Source organism: Gracilinanus agilis, chromosome 1 (genome assembly GCF_016433145.1).
Source record: "Gracilinanus agilis isolate LMUSP501 chromosome 1, AgileGrace, whole genome shotgun sequence".
Classification (NCBI taxonomy): domain Eukaryota; kingdom Metazoa; phylum Chordata; class Mammalia; order Didelphimorphia; family Didelphidae; genus Gracilinanus; species Gracilinanus agilis.
Window position 1 is genome coordinate 626,870,980 of NC_058130.1, and position 12,325 is coordinate 626,883,304.

A 12,325-nucleotide genomic window follows, 5' to 3' on the forward strand; every position below is an offset into this window, starting at 1 on the left:
GATTTTGTGAATTTGAGGACTAGCCCAGCTGTGCAATGTTGTATAAGTCATGATATTTCTCTAGACCTAATTTGAAAAATGGAAGGAGGGGGGAGAATGGATTCTATGATTTTTAAGAATCTTCCAGACTTAAAATTCTGTGAAAATATTTTTAAAATGATTATATGATTATTGAGAGGAGAACCAGGTATGGCTTCAAGGAACTGGGTTTTAAACCTCAATTCTTATGCTTACTATTCATTATCCATTCATTCAACAAGCATTTTTTAATCATCTACTAAATCCCAGATATTTTGACAGGTTACGTGTTGCTGAAGCAAAAGGAAAAAGGAAAAACAAAATATTCCTTGCTCTGAAGACGCTTATATCCTACTGAAAGAAAACAATAATTGTCCAGATAAGTGTATATAAAACATATACAAAGTAAATACAAAAGTATGAAAAGACTCAGAAACAAGAGACTCATGATCTTGGATAAGTCCCTGAATCTCTCTTATCCTTATTTTCCTCTGCTAGAAAATTAGGCTAATAATACTTCCTGCTCCCTATCTCATACTATTATAGTGAGAAACAAATGTAATATTGGACTTTCATTGCTTTGTCAGAAGCAAATATATGATAATATAGTAAAAGTATATATAATTTTATGTCAAAAGCAAATATATGATAATATAGTAAAAGTAAATATAATTTTATGATTATATTATTATATTATCATCCTTATGTTATTAAGAAGCAAATAAACATCCCTATTTTTCAGACACTACCATTGAGGTAAGTGTTGTCTTATAGGATGTCAATGATTGAAATTAATGTAATTGCCCCTGATTATGTGTACAACAGCAGTGAGTGTCATTAGATGGTGCTCAGAACACCCATTGCTATGTTACTGGGGAGATGGGATAATCTTCATTAGATCTTAAGCCTCTCCCTCTTTCTGAGAAATTTGCTGTCCAAGGACATACTAGGGACCTACCAAGTAGATGATCTTTCCAAGATGTCTTAACCTCCTCAATTATATTTTATTCTTTATTTCCAACATCATTAGGATTATAAAAAAGAAGACATCCAAAGATGATGTCGCCTCACTTCTCATGCCAACATTCCTGAGAAAGATGAGCTAACTTTTTTTTCACCCCACAGAACAAATTGGGTTAAAAAATGAACAATAAAATAGGAAAGTATTTTATTTTTGTGATCCATATTGTGATTTATATTTGTGAGAATTGTGAACATTCCAACATCTCTATCTCAATGACTGAATATTGCTAGGCTTATAGAAGTTATATAAAATGGCAACACAAAAGCCCATTTTTTTAGATTATTAGTGCAGCAAACTTAAGAAACCAAACAGATCCTTTTTATTGTTTGGACTTTTCATTTATGTCTGACTCTTCTTGACTCGATTTGAAGTTTTGTTGGCAAAGATACTGGAATAGTTTGCCATTTCTTTCTCCAGCTCATTTTTTCAGAAGAGGAAACTGAGGCAAACAGAGTTAAGTGTCTTGCCCAGGGTCACACAAATAGTAAGTATCTGAGGCAGGATTCATAATTGGGAAGATAAGCCTTCCTGACCTGAGGCTTAGCGCTTTATCCATCAACTACTGTCAAACAAACAATTCACTGATTCCTTTTGTTTCTTACTTCTCTAAATCCTCTTTCTATTCCTTACATGTTTTTCCTTCTAAGAAAGAAAAAAAAAACAAGTTCACCAAACTAGCTGGCATACTGAGGGCACTGAATAGTGTATAGAGCATTCTGTAACTTTAAGCCCCTTTTCCTTTCCTCTCTATGAAAAAGAGGGTAAATATACTTCAACATCTTTTCTCTGTTGACCATTAGGGTTACAGAGAATGACCATTAGGGTTTCCTTGGATCTGGTTTCCTTTTAGTCTTTTTTTTTTGTTTATTACATTAATTGTAGTCAGTGACCATGTGTATTATTCTCCAGGTTCTGCTTACTTAGCAAAGAAATGGTTGATGATGTAAAAATATAGAGATTATGCGAGACACAAAAAGGAATAGAAGCCAATATCATAAAAGTAGAAAAATAAACTTCGGGAGAAATCCAGGTTTTTCCAGGTCCACCAGCCTCCTTGTTGTGAATCATAAACAGAAAACTGTGTATTCCAAACATTTTATTAAAAAGTAATATTTAGTATTTAGCTGTGATCATGAGTCTTTCTATCTTGTGGTTGTGCTCAAGCCATAAGAAGTTGAGCCATCCTGGAGAGCTACACGACAGATTTATTTTCTCTCTCTAATCACCTAGTCCATGGAGACAGCACACAATATTCTTCTGAATCATACCATGGGCTAATGTCACAGTACAGGCCAGGGGCCAAGTAAACCTCAGCTCTCAAAGGACCCCCAATGTCAAAGAAGGAAGAAATTACTTAAAATGGCACCGGCTATAATAGCAATGTAGCCAGAAGCTTACCCCTTATATTAATAAAAGAAAACCCCCAGATAGTGAGCTCGGCATATCTTATATTACCATCTTCTTGTACTAATATCACCAAGGCTGGACAGATCCTGTAACTCAAGCCTCAGCTGATGTATGTGGTAACTCAGGAACACATAAAATCCCCTGTCTTTGTAAGATTCAGGCTAGCCTTATCTGGGAGCTTGTTCTCCCTTGCTATCACCTGGCATGATCTGTTAGGTGATAGTGAAATAAAGCCCTTTTGGCAATGTTCTTGCTGTGTCTGTATGCTGTTAAACTGTGCTAATATGCATTTGAGCAATTGAGCAATGGGGTCTATGAAGTGGGTGGCAAGAAAAATCAAGGGAGAGAACCATCCTGCAAAACACTATTAGCATCCCTGGGAAGTAGTTACAAGTTACACACTCTTTCTTGGGAATAGGGATGAGAAAAAGGTCCAAGCCCACAGGAGATGTTCTGTGAGTCACTGGTGGTATTATCTGAGTAACATATTAATGCCCAGACCAAGCCATTTGACATTTATTTAGTTCTCAAATTCAGTTGACTGGATAAATTCAATAAATTCAAAGCTATGCTTTTGACCATATCGATGTATTTTAAAGACTAATTGAGCAGTGCCAATGTTAATGATGCCCCAGACTGGAGCCTAAGACCCATGCTTATTGTAAACCATCAGGTTTCTATCCATAACTTTCCATCATGCTTATCTGTAGCACAACAACTCTCTCTGTCCTATGTTCTTCCCCTCCCCTATTTTTGGTGACTCATTGAAAAATATATTCAGGGAGCCCTATCTTTTATGGGTCAGCCTGCTTACTCCCTTAAAACCAAAAGCAATCCATGTTTGTGCACAGCATTAGGACATGATTTGTGAGAGGATCTAAAGCTACGCTGGAGTTTAAAGCCCGCCTATAAATTTGTATTTACTCCTTCCGAAGTGATAAGCAACTTTATTGTGGAGTCAGATTTCACTTCAGTTACACATTGTCTTGGCGTTTTATTAGCATGTTTCTGTGATTCACTTCAATTAGTTTGAGCAACTACTATATACCATGGAAAATGACAAATGGAAATAGAAAAACAAATGAATAAGAGGCAAATTTATATGATGTAAAAAACAGAATATATCAACAAAGAGAAAAGAAATGAAATCCATAAAAGAAGGGGGCTAATTTTTAAAGAGGAGGAGAATTCCAATAACTTCAGAGACCAGAGAAGACCTCATAGGGTAGTTAACCTTAGTTGTACCATGATGGAAGACAAAAAAAGAAGACCAATGAAAGAAAGAGATGAAGAAAGAGTTTATTCCAGACTTGCAGCATAGTTTATGTGAATTCATAGGGGGCAAAAGGTGGAATATTAAATACAGGGAAAAGTTTAGGAGGCTAGACTCTATGGAATAGAGCATATATAAGGAAGAATAATGTGAAACATGGTCATAATTTTTAGGCACAATTTTATTTTTATTTTTTAAGACAGTTTTAAATATATTTTAAAGAATTTGTATTTTTCTACATGCAGTAGGGGGTCACTAAAGGCTTATTGATCAGGAGAGGAACATAGGAAGACCTATGTGAAAGATGGATAGAATTATAAAATGAAAAAAATATTTGTGTTAACTTGACTCTAGTGTAAGAAATAGATTTACACCTAATTTCATGGTGATTTTGCACATATAAGAATGGATATGAAATGGCTCTGGCTTAAGGCCCCAGTTATAGAACACAATTATCTCTTAATGTGCTTGGGATTATGCTTCTAGGCTTGAGCTAGAAAAAGTTCCTCTCTCCTCTGTGGCTACAATTGCTCCCTCATGCACCAAACAAAGGGGCATATTGAATTTATAGGCATCAGAGATTAGGAGGGGTTGATCTGAAAAGTAGAGAACCAGAAGAAAGTAGCGTCACAAAAGTTAATGGTAGAGAGATTATTGAAGAGGGAGATGTCAATGGTTTTGTAGGCTGAGAATGATCAAGGTGTATTGGATCTTTTTTTGTTTTGTTTTGTTTTGTTTTGTTTTGTTCTCTTGTCTTGTCTTGTCTTGTCTTGTCTTTTCTTGTCTTGTCNTCTCTTCTGTTTTCTTCTGTTCTGTTCTGTTCTGTTTTCTTTCCTTCTCTTTTCTTTTCTTGCCTGAGACTGTCTCTGTTTCTAATGACACATTCAGTGATAGTGGAAGGGGCATTAATCAAAGTCCCTATTTATAGGTTATTGAACTGACTCAACCTATATTACAAAATTTGCTTTGATTTTTTTTTACTCTGAATAATTCTATCAGTAAACATAATTATAACCAAATTTGTCCAACACTTGAAGCCCTCATCCTCTCATATCCTTAGCACCCTAAGGTTTATAAAATATTTTTCTCATAATAATACTATGAGAGCATTTTAAAAGATAATTCATTTGCATAGTAGTTGAGTATCCTGTCCATTGTTATATAGCTACTGTAACAATACCTTTGAATTCCTTCTCCCAACTCTTACTTTTACTTTCACTGGCAAGGTTAGGACCTCAAAGGGCAGTTGACTTCTCCTTCTAGTTCTATCCTGTATATATCTCTATGTTGACTTTGCATAGATAGGTCTCTATCAAGCTTTTTTAAAGCTGATTTTTCCTTGTATTGCCTCTCTCTGTATTATGAAGTGGTACTGCTAATGATGTCTCATCGTTATTCTCCATAAGGTATTATAAATGTTTATATTTTAAGTTGGTGTTGTTCTTGGCTGCCATTTCTTTTCTCTTATTGAATAGGTTTTGTATTTATTAACTGAAGTGGCTTTAGGCTCATTTGGTTTCCTTATTATGGTAACTGTTTTAGGTGGTACAGTGGATAAAGTACTTAACTTGGAATTAGAAAGACCTGAGTTCAAGTACTGCCTAAAATTCTAGCTGAGTGACCATTGGTAATTCATTTATTTTCTGTTTATCTTAATGGCTTCATCTATAGCACCTATCCCCCAGATCTGTTGTGAGGATCAAATGAGATAATTTTTATAAACCACTTAGCTGTACCTGACACATAGTGAGCACTAGATCAATGTCATTAATATTATTATTGATTTCCAGGCAAAACTGGTATCATTATTGTCAATATCTATTTTTTAACAATGTCCCTGCCTTCTAGTATTAATAACTTTGTAAGGTGGCTCAGGTTGTAGCTATTTTAATTTTGTACTATATCTTTTTTATTTCTGATCATCCTATTTTTTCTTTTTGTCATATAATTCCTTGATGTTATTTTTTTACTCCTGTTCTTCTTCAGTGTTTCTCATTGGTGAAATGTTGTGGTTTACTTGTATCCAACATTGCTCTCTAGGTGATAATCATCTTTCGTTCTTTGAAGACAATGGTATTCCATTTCTTGCTGTCATAAAGCAGTACTAATAAAATGTTCATACTGAAAAGATGGGCTTTTGATTTCATAGAAAGCTTGGGGTCAATTAAATGGAGAAAAGGTCAACAGCCAGAGTGCTCTAATCATATCCTCAGTATGTTTAGAGATAGTGAAGAAGGCCTCCATCATTCTAGGTGTATCCCCTATGCAAAGTTTGACCTTTTGAAAGAACATTGATAAAACTTGAACATGATAGTAATGAACAACTCATAGTTTGTTTCATTGGAAGAAATCAGGAGTCAGTTAAATCATGGTTCCATTTCGGTGTTTGAGTATCTTTTTTCCTTTTTATTTTGTTTTCTAGCTTTGTATTAATTTTGATCATCAATGATCAGAAATGGCTTGCACATTAATAATGAATCATCTTCTATTTACCAAAATATAGTCAATTTCACTTTTGTGATGCTATTTAGGGTTTGACATTTTCATCGTCTCCAAATTCCTTTCTTGAAGAAAATATTCTCAACATGTGAGCACAGTTTATTTTTTGGGGGGGAGGGAGTTAAGGCATAAAAATCATTGGCTTCTTTCATTCCATATTCTTAAACCATATTTTCTGACTTCTTTTTGCTGCATAAATCTATTCTTCTATTATATTGCAGTCACTGATTATCATAGTATATTTTGAGTTACTTGAGGAGATTTCATCATGTAATTTGTAGAATTTCTCTAACACTTTACCTTCTGTAAATGATTTTTGTGTAAAAGCTGTGATTAGTTTCTTGGTGGTCTTTTACACTTATACCTATACACTACAATATGAAATGGCAATAAAATAATTTTTTATTATTGTCTTGGGAATTCTGCAAACCTTTTTCTTTCAAAGCCTCTCCAAGAAGAACCTGTGAGTCATCCTTTCTTGCTTTTTTCCATAACATAAGAATGTCAGGAGTGAATATGGTTCAGTTCCTTCATGAATATATCTGTTCCTTGACAAGTAAAGACATGCCCACTATTTAATGCAAATAATCATCGTATCTTCCTTCTTACTTTAACAGGCAAGAAAAATCACGTGGGGTGATTTCTATGTTGGATTGACTGCCTATTTCAATCAAAGTTTGAATCAGTTGTATATAGAAATACAGTCAATGATTATATATTAGAATTGGGAAGTTTGATTTTAATGGATAGAAGTAAAACTTTAAAGTTTTAATTAAATTTGAATAATCAGTTCCACTTTAAAAATAATTTCCTTTTATTATGATAAAAAATAATAAAGGCTGATATAATAATATAAATTAGTAGTTTAATTAAAGCCATGCTGATAGATAAAGTCATTAGACCACGCGCTTGTAAGAATTCAAAACTGCCGCCCCAGCCATTATTGTTACCTCCATGCGCTCAGTGGCTAAAGAGGAGCTAAAAAGCTAAAAGAAAAAGAGGCTTTACTTTCGGATTTCCTCTCATTTTAAACTGTTCTCTACATGGTGACGCAGACGTCCCCATGCCCAAAGAACCAGAACCGGAAACCCGTTGGACCATGGAAAATGTAGTTTGATAGTTCCCACGTGTCCATAGAAAATATATATATTTTTAGATGGCATCTCCTAAATTTCACTTTTTCACTTTGTACTTGAAACATGTTCACTTCATCATTAGTTGGGTTGTAAATCTTTGTGCTGGTGGTGTCTGAAGAGATTCATCAAAGTCTATCAGTCTTTCCTCTCTGAACAAATGGATTTGATTTGTCAGTTACAAACTACGATTTTAGGACTTGCCCTTTTTAGTCTTTCCTATGGGTTGTTCCTGCTTCCCCATAGATTGAATGATTCCTTGCTTACCCATATACTTTCTCTCTGATTTCTGTTCATCAATCTATTTTTTCAGCTATCACGCAGCATTTCACAATTCAAACACATTCCATGCAGTCTTGTAACAGTGTCTCCTTATAGCCCATCTGTATTGTTTTCTCATTGTCTCTCTGTTTCAGCTTATCATGCAAAAGTTTTATTCCTTGCAGACTATATCCAGTTAGGTGGCATTGTTTCTTTCATACAGGTAAAAAGGCTTATATTACATGTCTTGTTACTGGGGATTCAGTCTTCTCACTACCTAACATTAATGATGGAAGTAATTTCTTTCCCACTTGTATTGGTAGCAACTTAGGTCCCCAAACAGAGAATAATAATCCAAACAAGAAGTTTCTTGAGAGTCATACAAGGTTTTGGGCACATTTTTGAGTCTTTATCTAACAGAGGTATAAGATTAATGTCCAATACCATGTAAAAGTTAATGAACTCATGAAAGAGTCATCAGGTTTGAACTTTCTGCTCTCCTAAATCCATATCATGCCAAACTCTGTAAACAAACTGAAGATTGCATTTCAGATAATACATGCACACACAATATAACTGCCACTGGGCAGGTTTCCACCATTAGAATTGCATAAACTCCTCTGGCTGATTTTCATTTGGGTTTATATGCAAGTGAAAATTTGAAAAATCCATGTTTACTTAAAAAGAAAAAGTTGTAGCAAGTGATCCATCATCCAAAGAAATAAGAACACTAGGAAATAACAGGATCATAGAGACATAGATTCAGAGCTTAAAGATATTGTAGAGGTCATAAAATCACCCTCCTTTATTTGACAGATGGGGAAACTGAGGCTAAGTAACATAAAGTAACAGACAGTAGGACTAATAAATGTCTGTGACAGGATTCAAGGCCAAGGTTTTCCCGATTCCAAGTCTAGTGTTTTATCTATATTAAATATCCTTAAACATTTTTAAAGAGACAAAGAAGACATTTAGCTAAGATCTTATCAACTTTCTAGTTAGGAAGTCACCCATTTGACCAGGGAAAATAGAGCAAACATAGAAAATGGAGAAAGAGTGAAGCTGGTTGATAACCATTAGAATATGTATAAAAAATTTGTATGGGTGTATTTTTATCTATCTATCTATCTATCTATCTATCTATCTATCTATTGTTATAAAATAAATGTAGATATCGTAGATAGAGAGGGAAGTAAACCTAAACTGGATACTGCCACTGGTAATTGTGTGACAACAGTGATAGCTCAGATAGGTGGCTAGGGCAAGATCAACTGAGGCTTGCCCTAGCTAGATGATATGACATCTCCCTCCTTTATAACAGTGCCCAGGCAGGATCCTTCAGGTCAATGGATGATATCCCTTCAGGTCCCACCTGAGGTTGATTGATAATGTATAATGGGTTCTATTAGCTTGGTAACAATTTGTCTCAGACTGCATATCTCCCTTCCCAGAGAAGCTAGGGATAACACTTCAAGAAGGTACTTTAAGGCTTTAACTGTATTTAGCAAAGATGGGATATTGGGACTGGATAGAGGAATTGGGAAACCCTATCTACTTGGATGATGATAATCCCTCAGATCTGTAGGCAGGTATTGAGTCAGGATGGCTAGCTCCTCTGGTCCAGCCTGGCCACAGCCAAACCAGAGTAGGCAAACTGCTGCTTGATCTTTCAGCTTCTTCTTCTTTTGCTCAATGATATGCCTAACCAGTCTTCAGGATATCCACCCCTTTCCACTCATTTCCTCTTCTCCTGCCCACTTACTGGATCCCTCCCGGGCCCTGGGAAACCTAGATAACTATAGATGATTGATTTCCTAATAGCTAGGGGCAGTAGAATCAGAAAGTGATGGTCTGGGTACAGGTTGACAATGATGGTAAGGTATAAGACAGGAAGATCTTGCAAGTTTGAGCCCAGCAAGTCTCAATCCCAAAAGACCAGGATCCATAGATCTCAGGTCTCAGGGAAGGAAAGGAAACCTCAGACAGGGCTGCCAGGGTGTTTTTTACTCCCCTGGGCCAACTGTCCTCTCTCCTGTTCTCACGGCCCTTTGGGAACATTCCAATATCCAACAGACCCACCTGTCAATCAACAGTGTGGATTCCTGGCTCCCAGAGATTCAATATAACATGAATGCCATTTTGTTTTTGGAAATTTCAACCTGTAAATTTCCAGCTGATCTTGTCCGTGGATGATCTCTACTCTATTCTAATCTTAACTATGTGTTCCTATCCCATTAACTATCCCTTTCCCACAAAATAATAAATCCTACCTTATCTAATGCCTTATCTAACTAACTAGCTTAAAGCTAATGACAAGGGTTTAGGATAGATTTTTCTGGGAAAGTATGGGATTTGAATACATTTTTATAAACACATCATTTGAACATAAGTATAACATGTAAACATTACCAGAACATTTAAGAATAATTATCCATGCTGTTTCTTACTCCAAGTTAATCTGTCTGTCTGTCTGTCTGTCTGCCTTTCTGTCTTTCTATCTCTGCCTATCTACCTTTCCTTCAATCCTTCTCTCTTCCTAAGTTCCTTATTTCTATGGAGGGTACCACTATGTTCCTAGTTACCTAGGCTCACAACCTTGTTATCATCTTTGACTTCCTACTATCACTCACTCCACATATATAATTTGTAGTTAATCTTGTTTCTACTTTCACAATAACTCTCAAGAAAGTCCCCTTCTTTTCACTCACATAGCTGCCAAAGCTCTCGTCACTGCTCATATTGACTACTATAAGGTATTTTATTGATCTCCTTTCTGGTCTTTCTCTTCACCAACTATTTTCTCTCAATTGCCCTCAAGCAAAGGTGTCACTACATCATCCTCACTGAATAAACTCCAGTGGGTTCTATATTATTTCCTTGGATCAAATATAAAGTACTCTGTTTTGGCATCTAGCTGATTCTTACCCTTTCAGTCTTCTTATATTTTTCTTCCCTCCACAAATTCTATAATCCAGTACTCATCTTCTTGAACTGAATTCCAGCCTCCAGCTATTCAGACTCTGGCCAAGTCACTTAATTTGGTTTGACTCAGTTTCCTCATCTATAAAATGACCTAAAGAAGGAAATGGCAAACCACCCCAGTATCTTACAAAGAAAATCTCAAACTGGGTCACAAGGAGTTGGACATGAAAGAACAACACTCTACAATCCAGCTATACTATCTTCTTGCTGTTTCCCCTCACACAGTATACTCTTTATAAGAATGCAATGCAAAGCCAGACGTTTTGGAACTGGGAGAATTAGTTCCCAGAAGAGGAGGATCTAGTGACAGTTGGAAGGAGCAAGGACTTCTGGGATTCAAGAGTCAACTGAAAGAGCTTTGGGGTTTTTTAGCTGAGGTAGGAGGAGGTTGTTTTTGGATGTGTGACCCTCAAAGTGAGTTTGGGAGGTTTTCCTCAAACTTGCAAAGAAGATTTATTATTTCTCTTGATTCATACTGGTTCCTGAAGCACACTTGAATATCTAACAACAGATTCATCAGTGTTAGCCAGGGGTGACTGGACTTCTGTGGGGAGCCAACCCCTGGACCCCATTTTGCTTTGGGGTCCTGACCTCTTGTCTTTTCAATCAACTTTCCCCCATGACTAGAGTATTCTCTCTCCTTAGTTATGCTTCCTTGTTTTTTTCCAAGACTCAATCCAAATCCTATCTCCTCTAGGAGGTCTTTCCTGGTCTTCCTTGTTGTTAGTTCTTTTCCTTTGAAACAATTGACCATTTACACTGTATATATTTTGTATCTATGTAGTTTTTGCATGTTATCTCTATTAGAATCTGAGATCCCTGGGAACAGGGACCATATTTTGCCTTTCTTTATATTCCTAATGCTTTACAGTGGCCAACACATAGTAAAAGTTTAGTAAATGCTTGTTGAGTAACCGCATGTAAATAAATAAAATGGATATATAAATACATGTGTATATATTATATAAAATAATATAAAATATCATGTATATATAAAACTCTTACCTTGTGCCTTAGAATCAGTACAGAGTATTGGTTCCAAGGCAGAAGAGTGGTAAGGATTAAGTGACTTGCCCAGGGGCACATAGCTAGGAAATGTCTGAGACCAGATTTGAACCTAGCACCTCCCTTCTCTATGCCTGGCTCTTTGTTCACTGAGTCACTTAGGTGCCTATATCTATATTTTTATACATACCCCGCCCGCACATACACTCAGAGGTTTTGTATTGGTTTGGCACTGGATGAAGTGTTGAGGAAGAATTTCTATTGACTTTGTAGCCATAATAATAATAATAATAATAATAATAATAACAATTATATATATATATATGTATATATATATAGCACATGGGAGGTACTTAAATACCTGCTCACTGATCAATTGATTAGCTCCTACACTATTGCTTGTTTGATATAAACAAGATGATAAGAAAGTCCCTTGCCACAATCTTATAGCAGCAACTGAGTAGGAAAGAGTCTAATTCTCTAATTCTCCTTACTTGAGCCCTAAGCACCAAATGACCCCAGAGTACCAGTTTAGGAATACATGTGTATGAAGCGTGCCTGGAAGGCTAAAGTCTCTCAATGTATGCCTCTTTGATCTATGTTTCAATTTTGGCTGCTTATGTATGTGTGAATTTCACAACTTCCAGTTTATTTCTCCTTCCGTCCTCCTTTTCCATCCCTTCCTCTTTCTCTTTTTCCTTTTCTTCCTCAGCATGGCCTCCT